Genomic DNA, 9,225 nt, shown 5'->3' with positions numbered 1-9,225 from the left:
TGCAGATGAGTTTGAGAGCCGTTGGGAGTTTCCTAACTGTGGGAGAACTATCAATGGGAAACATATTAGGATTACCCCACCTGCCAACAGCGGGTCCTACAACTACAAGGGGTATTTCGGTATTGTACTGATGGCGGTGGTGAACGCCAACTACGAGTTCCTCTTCATAGATGTGGGGAAGAACGGTCGTTCTTCCGACGGTGGATCATTTAAGAAAATGGCATTCTACGACCGGCTCACCACTAACACCCTGCAGTTGCCATCCAGAGAGGCTAGCAAACATGGACTAAATTACGTGTTTGTGGCTGACAAGGCACTCGCCCTTCATGAGCAGGTCATGACGCCATTCCCACAGAGGGCCTTGACTTATGAGAAGCGGGTGTTTAATTACCGCCTATCTCGTGCAAGGCATATTGTGGAAAACGCTTTTGGGATCTTGAGCAGCCGATTCCAGATTTTGCATAGCCCGATAAATCTGAAGGTGGAGAAGATTGACTTGGTGGTGATGGCTTGCTGTATACTGCACAACTTCCTGTGCAAGAAAGCCACCCAGCAAAGGGTATTGGGCATAGCTGCAGTGGAAGACCAAGAAAATCCGGAAGAGGTTGCTCCGTTCCCCTCAATGGAGGTCCCTGCGGTCATGGAAACCGGGAGTGCTCTGGCCAAAAAGGTCAGAGACGAATATATGGCCTACTTTAACGGGGATGGTGTGGTGCCGTGGCAGGAGGAGTATATCTAAAAATTTGTTTGGTAGGACTCAAAATTTATAATTGCTGACATTTCACATTGCTGGGTCTATACTTACCAAAGATGTCTCTCCGGGTTCCCCCACATCCTCCTGCTGCAGGCTGCACTCCTCGGTCTCTGCCAACACCTGAACCAAAGGACGTACCGGATCCTGCTGCACCACAAATTTGAAGAGGTCGTAATACCACAGCTTCGGCCTATAAACGCTGTCAGTCCCGGCTACGGATCCCTTAGAATTCTCCAACTTCTTGTGCTCTTTTATGAAGGATGTGCGTAGATTTTGAATCTTGGTGCGCACCCAGTTTATGGAGGCATCATCGTGGTATGGCTTACTGAATTCTGCCAGCACAGTATACGCTTGCTTACTATTCTGTTTGTTGCTGTACATCTTGGATTAATGCTGTGAAAAATTCAGGCTCACGATCCAGGGACATGCTTGAAAAAAATAAAAATAAAAAACATTTCAAATGAAACTAATTCTGCCCCCCCCCCCCAACAGTGGGGGTGGCCATTGAACTGCACAATTTAAATGTTGTTTTTTTTTATTAATAATGTTTAAGGGGCATGTGTATAAAAGCTTGATGTGAGATAAAATTGTGAGATATATATTTCACCAACCAATCAGCTTCTAACTTACATTTTACAGGCTGTGTTAAGAAATGATAGTTTGGAGCTGATTGGTTGGTGATATATATTTCACAATCTTATCTCACATCAAGCTTTGATACATATGCCCCTAATTGTTTTCACAATTGTAAATTATTTTATACACATATAAATGTGGTGATCCTCAAGAGCCCGCAATAGCTCTAGTAACTTTACAGGTTTGTAACAGTGGTCATTCTCTTCAGAGAGGCAAGTTCACCTACTACATAGATCTTAGTCTCTAGATTTAAGTCAGCCATAGGTATTAAATATAAATTTAGAATTCAACACAAATAAATTATCTTTACTATTTCATTACATTGCATGTCCACCAATTTATCCAACACCTTATAACATAACATACATTACACTATTTTTCAATATGCCAATATACTGTACTATACAGCACAACTTCTATCACTTGCCAGTGGAACTAAATAACTTTAATAATGTTTTTATACTGCAGTATAAACTATTTCAGTACAATAAAATGTCTCTAGGGTTCAAACCCAAATTATGAGCTGGAAGGTGCACATAAATTTGTCCCAGAGCCTGCAGGAGTTTGTATAGTGCTGTAGATAATGCTCCAGATTGTTTACATCTACTGTATATGATGTCACTGTGATTGCCAGTGGAAGAAGGCAACCCTTTGTACTTTGCACATTTGTCACTATATATATGCATATATATCTCTATTGTAGTCACTTTAATATCAGTTTCCAGGTAGGTATTATCTTCCGGAGCCCGGTGTGATCCTCACATGTGGCTGTTACATATATTTTATATGTTATCTCTTCAGTGTGCTTCATATATTGATATGTGCCAGTGCAGGTAGTCCATTCATATGCTCTATATGCTGAATACAGGGGCTGCAGCACTATAACCAGCTCCCTGGGTACCTTTCACATCAGTCTCAGACCAGTCTGCCCTCTTCCCACCTCTGGGGTCTGTCTCAGGCATCTTATAGACTGCCTCAGGGCTCTCCACCTTCTGAGAGATGAAGAGCATCCATCTTCCTCTATGACCATCACCTCAGAGTCTCCTTGAGTAACTGCCATTCACTTCCAGCTATCACATGTCTGACCACTGTGATAGGATCACTGGTAAAGTGGTCTGTGGCAGGTACATTTGTCCCAGATTCCTGTCTTTTGTGTTTTAAACCCCCAGGAGAAAGTCTGCAGTGTAGCAGGCTTGAGTTTCGGTTTTTTGAAAAGCCGGTTTGGGACCTGGGGGTTGTGGGTGAGAGGAGAGGGAGGGCTCCACTCACGGCCACTCCAGGTTTTGGTTCTCGCAGCCTGGTAACAGGTTGTTAGGGTTTCCACCTGAGAGTGGCCAATATAAGCCTAGTGTGTTGAGGCCTGATTGTCTCACCTGGGAGAGCAGACAGGGAGTTTGCTCAGAGACACTTGGAAAACCTATCTGTGAGTACTGTGCTGTGCTTTGTTGCTGGCGAGGGCATTAGGCCCTGCCAGGTTCTGGTAGTGAGGGAACCACCTGTGAAGTTAGTGCCCCGACAGGGCTAGGATTTATGTTTATGTTTTCTTTATGTTATTTCTGACATTTGTACAATAAAGACTGGCGCCGACCAGCTTGTACTCGCATCCAGACTGGTGTGCTGCTTCCCTGCTGCTGTGTGTATGTGTAAGGAAGGAGTCCCCTACCCAGGAGAGGGACCTCCTATTCTGACTGTGTCACAATATGGTGGAGAATGCGGGCACCCACACACACTGAAGTTGCAGCAAGAGGAAAACTTTCCGTTTAAAAATTAAAGGGACAGACACCTAATTTGTGAGTGTGGAAATAACGCTGTGTCCTTGGGGTCCCATAGAGGAGGCGTCAGCCAATGCTCAGAGAGGCAAGGTTCAGATTCCAACCTACACCCCAGGACAAAATGGAGGACATTATTAAAGCCTTGCTCCAAGCTACAGCAGCTCAGCAGGAGACAAACAAACTTCAGCAGGAAGCTACAGCAGGAATCTACCAGGGCTCAGCAGGAATCCACCAAGGTGCAACTGTTGGCCTTGGAGACAGCCCAGAGGCAACAACAGGTCGCCATCGAGGAAACCCGCCAGGCCTTAGCGGAAAACAGCCAGGCCATAAGAGAGGTGGTACAGCACCTGGTCGCCCGGCCCAGAGATGTTACTACTGGTCCTCCCACCACCACTCACTCCATACGAGCCAGTCACTTCCTCCAAAAGATGACTTTGGGCGATGATGTGGAGGCCTATCTCGCCGCATTTGAAAGAACGGCCGAAAGGGAGAGTTGGCCCAAGGAGCAGTGGGCAAGTCTGGTGGCACCTTTTTTGTTTGGGGAGCCACAAAAGGCCTATTTCGACTTATGCCTGGCTGATGCCAAGGACTATAAAAAACTAAAACATGAGATCCTAACTCGCTTGGGAGTCACCACCTTTGTTCGTGCCCAACGTGTCCACCGCTGGGAGTTCCATATGGACAAGCCTCCACGTTCGCAGATGCATGACCTCGTCCATCTGTCCTCAAAATGGCTACAGCCCAGGACGCTGACGGGACCACAGATCGTGGAAAGGGTCGTGATGGACCGGTACCTGCGATCGTTACCTGCGACTCTGCGCAAGTGGGTGAGCCATGCAGACCCTAAGTCCGCGGACCGGTTGGTCAAGCTGGTGGAGAGGTACGTGGCGGCTGAGGAGCTGATGAGTATGCCCCACCGGCAAACTCCCAGAGACACTGGTAAGACTTCCAGGGGAGAAGGGTGCTGGGCGGTGGAATGTACCTAAGACTGAGGGTGTAGAACCTGGAGACAGGCCTGCCAGTTTGGGAAGGTTCTTACCTCGTAAACGACTAGACATTAATATGACTCAGTGTTTCCGATGTGGTGGCCTCGGCCATATTGCCGCTAATTGTGCACTTACAACTGAACCTATGCAATATGATACTGCTCATGTCTACCGCAGGGGGTCTTTCTTTGCACAGATAGCCTGTACGGCTGACCGGCAGGCTGTGACTGATAAGCACATGTGTGTACTCACTGTAGATGGCAACCGAGTAGAGGCACTGTTAGACTCTGGTAGCTTGGTGACACTTTTAAAAGCTGAGCTGGTGAACCCCTTGCGGCGTGAGGGGAAAACTGTTGGTGTGACCTGCATACATGGGGATACTCGATATTATGTTACTGCCGAGGTGAACATCGAGACACCATGTGGTTCTGCTATAGTTTCTGTAGGTTTGGTACATGGTATGATGTACGATGCAATATTGGGGAGAGACTTTGCTCACTTCTGGAAGTTGTGGGAAAGCCGTTTTGTTCCAGAGGTGAACAACCCCGATCCATTTGAGAAGGTTGTCGATGTAGTGGAGGAGGGAGTTTCTTCTGAGTCAGAGTTATTCACCTTTTTCTACTATGATTGGCGAACTAGAGAATGCGGAGCGTGATGGTGGCCCGCCAACTGATGTGCCTCCCATTGAGGTGGGAAGTGTTGTTGGGCCAGGTGATCGTCTGCCTGATTTAGAGGTCAGAAGAGAGGTCTTTGCCGTGGAGCAGTTGAATGACCCTACTTTGGTAAAAGCCAGGGAGAATGTAAAAGTAGTTGAAGGTAAACCCGTAGACCCTGATAGTCCTTTGTCCTATCCCCACATGGCAATGTGGCAGGATTTGTTATATCAGGTGACTAAGAAGGGGGAAGATGTTGTGGAACAACTAATAGTTCCCAAAGCCTACAGAAGAACAGTGTTGGATCTGGCCCATGGTCATATAACGGCAGGCCATCTAGGGGTAGAGAAAACCACTGAGCGAATAATGCAGAGGTTTTACTGGCCCGGGCTTCATAAAGAGGTATCTGACTTTTGCGCATCCTGCCCTGAGTGTCAGTATCATGCTCCCAGGCCACATTTTAAGGGTCCACTAGTTCCATTGCCTATTATAGAGGTGCCGTTTGAAAGAATAGCGATGGATTTGGTTGGACCCTTAATGAAGTCTGCCAGGGGACACCATTATATTCTGGTCATAATGGATTACGCTACCAGGTACCAGGAAGCGATTCCGTTGCGCAATACGTCAACCAAGACCATTGCCAGAGAGCTAGTTCATGTCTTTAGCAGGCAGTGTATACCTAAGGAGATACTAACTGACCAGGGTACACCGTTTATGTCCAAAGTCATGAAAGAGTTATGCCGCCTGTTCAAAATCGAACAGTTAAGAACTTCGGTTTATCACCCCCAAACCGATGGGCTGGTCGAGAGGTTTAACAAGACGTTAAAACACATGCTTAGGAAAGTGGTCGACAAGGATGGTAGGGATTGGGATTACTTATTACCGTATTAATTGTTGGCCATAAGAGAAGTTCCCAAGTCCTCCACCGGGTTTTCACCCTTCGACTTGTTGTATGGAAGACACCCAAGGGGGTTACTAGACATTGCCAAAGAGACATGGGAGGGGCAGCTTTGCTCCTGGGGACAGAGTGTTAGTATTGGTTCCCACTGTGGAAAATAAACTTTTGGCTAAATGGCAAGGGCCCTTTGAAATCCTAAAAAGAGTGGGGTAGGTCAATTACAAAGTTTACCAGCCGGGGAAAAGAAAGCCGGAACAGATATACCATATAAATCTGTTAAAGCCCTGGAAAGATAGAACGGTACTGTCGGCCGCCCGAGACCCTCTAGTAAGTCCAGGGCCCTTAGTTCCCGAAGTGACAGTGGCAAAAACCCTGTCGGCAATTCAACAAGAGGTCAAGGAGTTTCTGATTAGAAATAGGGTGCTATTCTCTGACGTACCTGGGAAAACCTTGGTCATTAAACATGACATCATCACTGACCCAGGGGTTAAAGTTAATCTAAAGCCCTATAGGTTACCAGAAGCACAAAGAGAATCGGTGTCGAAAGAAATTAAAAATATGCTAGAGTTAGGGGTTATTGAAGAATCACATAGTGAATGGTCAAGTCCCATTGTGTTGATCCCAAAGCCCGACGGGAGTGTGCGTTTCTGCAATGACTTCCGAAAGTAGAACAGTGTTTCAAAATTCGATGCCTACCCGATGCCAAGAGTGGATGAACTGATTGAGAGACTAGGGATGGCAAGGTATTTAACCACTCTTGACCTAACCAAAGGGTATTGGCAAGTACCGTTAACCGAGAGCGCCAAACAAAAGACAGCTTTTTCAGCGCCAGAGGGCTTGTTTCAGTACAAGATGTTGCCCTTCGGGCTACATGGGGCACCTGCTACCTTCCAAAGAATGATGGACAGGATTCTAAGGCCCCATAGATGGTATGCGGCTGCTTATCTGGATGACGTGGTCATTCATAGTCCTGATTGGCAGTCTCACTTACCCAGGGTACAAGCAGTGTTGGACTCCATCTATAAGGCAGGTTTGACAGCCAACCCAAAAAAGTGTTGTCTAGGCATGGAGGAAGTAAAATATCTGGGATACACCATTGGCAGAGGCCTGATAAAGCCTCAGCTCAATAAAGTTGATGCCATACAAAACTGGCCACGGCCTCTGAATAAGAAGCAGGTGAGAGCCTTCTTGGGAATTACGGGGTACTACAGGAGGTTTATACCCAACTTTGCCACCATGGCAGTCCCACTGACTGACCTGACCAAAGGCAAACAAAAAGTCATGGTAGAATGGAGTCCTGAGGCAGAGAAAGCTTTTCAGGAGTTGAAAGTAGCGTTGTGTTCCCAACCAGTCCTGATGACTCCTAATTTTGAAAGGGAATTCATAGTACAAACCGATGCATCAGAAGTAGGTATAGGAGCGGTCCTGTCCCAGAACAAGGTGGGTGAGGAACACCCTATTTTCTATCTTAGCAGAAAGTTGAATGTACATGAGAGAAACTATGCCACAGTGGAGAAGGAGGCGTTGGCCATAAAATGGGCGTTAGAGGCTCTCAGGTACTACTTGGTTGGAAGAAAGTTCAAATTGATCACTGACCATGCCCCTTTGAAGTGGATGTCCGAAAATAAGGACAGTAATGCGAGAATTACGAGATGGTTCTTGGCGTTACAAACTTTTAAATTTTCAGTGGAACACAGGCCAGGAAGCCAGCTGGCCAATGCTGACGCGTTGTCACGCGTTCATTGTTTGGGGGCTTCAGTTTTTCCGCCCCACAGGTCGAAACAAAGGGGGGGATGTGTGATAGGATCACTGGTAAAGTGGTCTGTGGCAGGTACATTTGTCCCAGATTCCTGTCTTTTGTGTTTTAAACCCCCAGGAGAAAGTCTGCAGTGTAGCAGGCTTGAGTTTCGGTTTTTTGAAAAGCCGGTTTGGGACCTGGGGGTTGTGGGTGAGAGGAGAGGGAGGGCTCCACCCACGGCCACTCCAGGTTTTGGTTCTCGCAGCCTGGTAACAGGTTGTTAGGGTTTCCACCTGAGAGTGGCCAATATAAGCCTAGTGTGTTGAGGCCTGATTGTCTCACCTGGGAGAGCAGACAGGGAGTTTGCTCAGAGACACTTGGAAAACCTATCTGTGAGTACTGTGCTGTGCTTTGTTGCTGGCGAGGGCATTAGGCCCTGCCAGGTTCTGGTAGTGAGGGAACCACCTGTGAAGTTAGTGCCCCGACAGGGCTAGGATTTATGTTTATGTTTTCTTTGTTATTTCTGACATTTGTACAATAAAGACTGGTGCCGACCAGCTTGTACTCCCATCCAGACTGGTGTGCTGCTTCCCTGCTGCTGTGTGTGTGTGTAAGGAAGGAGTCCCCTACCCAGGAGAGGGACCTCCTATTCTGACTGTGTCACACCACCTGACACTGGTCACATGACCTGCTGCTGACCTCTTCAGTAGCTGCAGAAATTGCTGTAAACTGTGGTCTGCCTGTGTAATTGCTTCTACATGCACTGTGTAAGACATAATAACTCACATAGCAGGGTACTACATACATCCCCGCTTAAATCTTGCATGTACTCACACAACAGACAACATTCAAAGTCCACTGTAAAACAATCTCTTAAACATTTTTTTTTACACATATACTATTCACATCTGTTTGGTTGGGGTGGGCCATGATGGAATGGGTGTTCTCCACTCTGGATTCACTCTGGCATGGAGCTTCCTGAGGAAGTCGCGCTCAGACTATTCCCTGCAGATCCTGTTGCACCAATCCACTTGGTTTCTCTGCTCGTCGACCAACTGTTCTGTCCATTAACTCAATCTGCTCTGGGACATCGGAATATTGTTGTCTGTGTCCATTAGGCCTCCTTAAATAGTATTGTGGGTAGTGACGCCTCCGGTAGGGCCGTTGTAGATTAGTACTCTCTTTATCTGCCACAATTTCAACTTCTGAAGTTTCTCCTCCTTCACGGTGTTGGTAGTTTTGCTGGTAGTTGGTTGGAGGATCTCTGCGATGTCGATAATGCCAATAATGATTGTGATCTTTTGCATATTTGCTACCTTGCACTGAAACACCACCAGGACCAGTTACATTAGTGGCTTTGAAGCCCTTCTCTCCCATTACCACAACAAACTCAACAGTCTCTCCAGCCACCAGACTTCGAAGATATCTTCTGGGATTGTTTTTTTGGATGGCCGAATAATGTACAAAAATATCGCTCATGGTGTCGTCTCGTTTTATGAACCCGTAACCACGTTGCACATGGAACCATACGACTTGTCCTAAATTTTTCTTGCACAAGCTGGTGTAACATCGCCTACATGTGCCATGTGGACAGCTTTTGCTTGGTTCTGCAACATCGGACCAAGGCTCATACCTTCCTCGAAGAGTGGGCCTATTTGCTCCTTTCTTTCTAAGGGCTGGTCCTCAGTCTCAGGACTTCTGGTTTTAAATTTCCCAGACTGTTGACAATTGCATTCGGTGTGTCCGCTTCTTTGACAGCATCTACACATCGGTCGGTCTAGTTCATCA

General features: G+C 46.9%; 1 pseudogene; it reads right to left on the bottom strand.

Moving 5' to 3' along the window:
* Window positions 1-8,430: 8,430 nt before the first annotated feature.
* Window positions 8,431-8,916, bottom strand: LOC148538284 (Y-box-binding protein 1 pseudogene; annotated as a pseudogene).
* Window positions 8,917-9,225: the final 309 nt, after the last annotated feature.

The sequence above is a fragment of the Taudactylus pleione genome, unplaced genomic scaffold, assembly GCF_031769625.1.
Source record: "Taudactylus pleione unplaced genomic scaffold, aTauple2 ptg000041l, whole genome shotgun sequence".
Classification (NCBI taxonomy): domain Eukaryota; kingdom Metazoa; phylum Chordata; class Amphibia; order Anura; family Myobatrachidae; genus Taudactylus; species Taudactylus pleione.
This window is presented reverse-complemented; position numbering and strand designations above follow the sequence as displayed.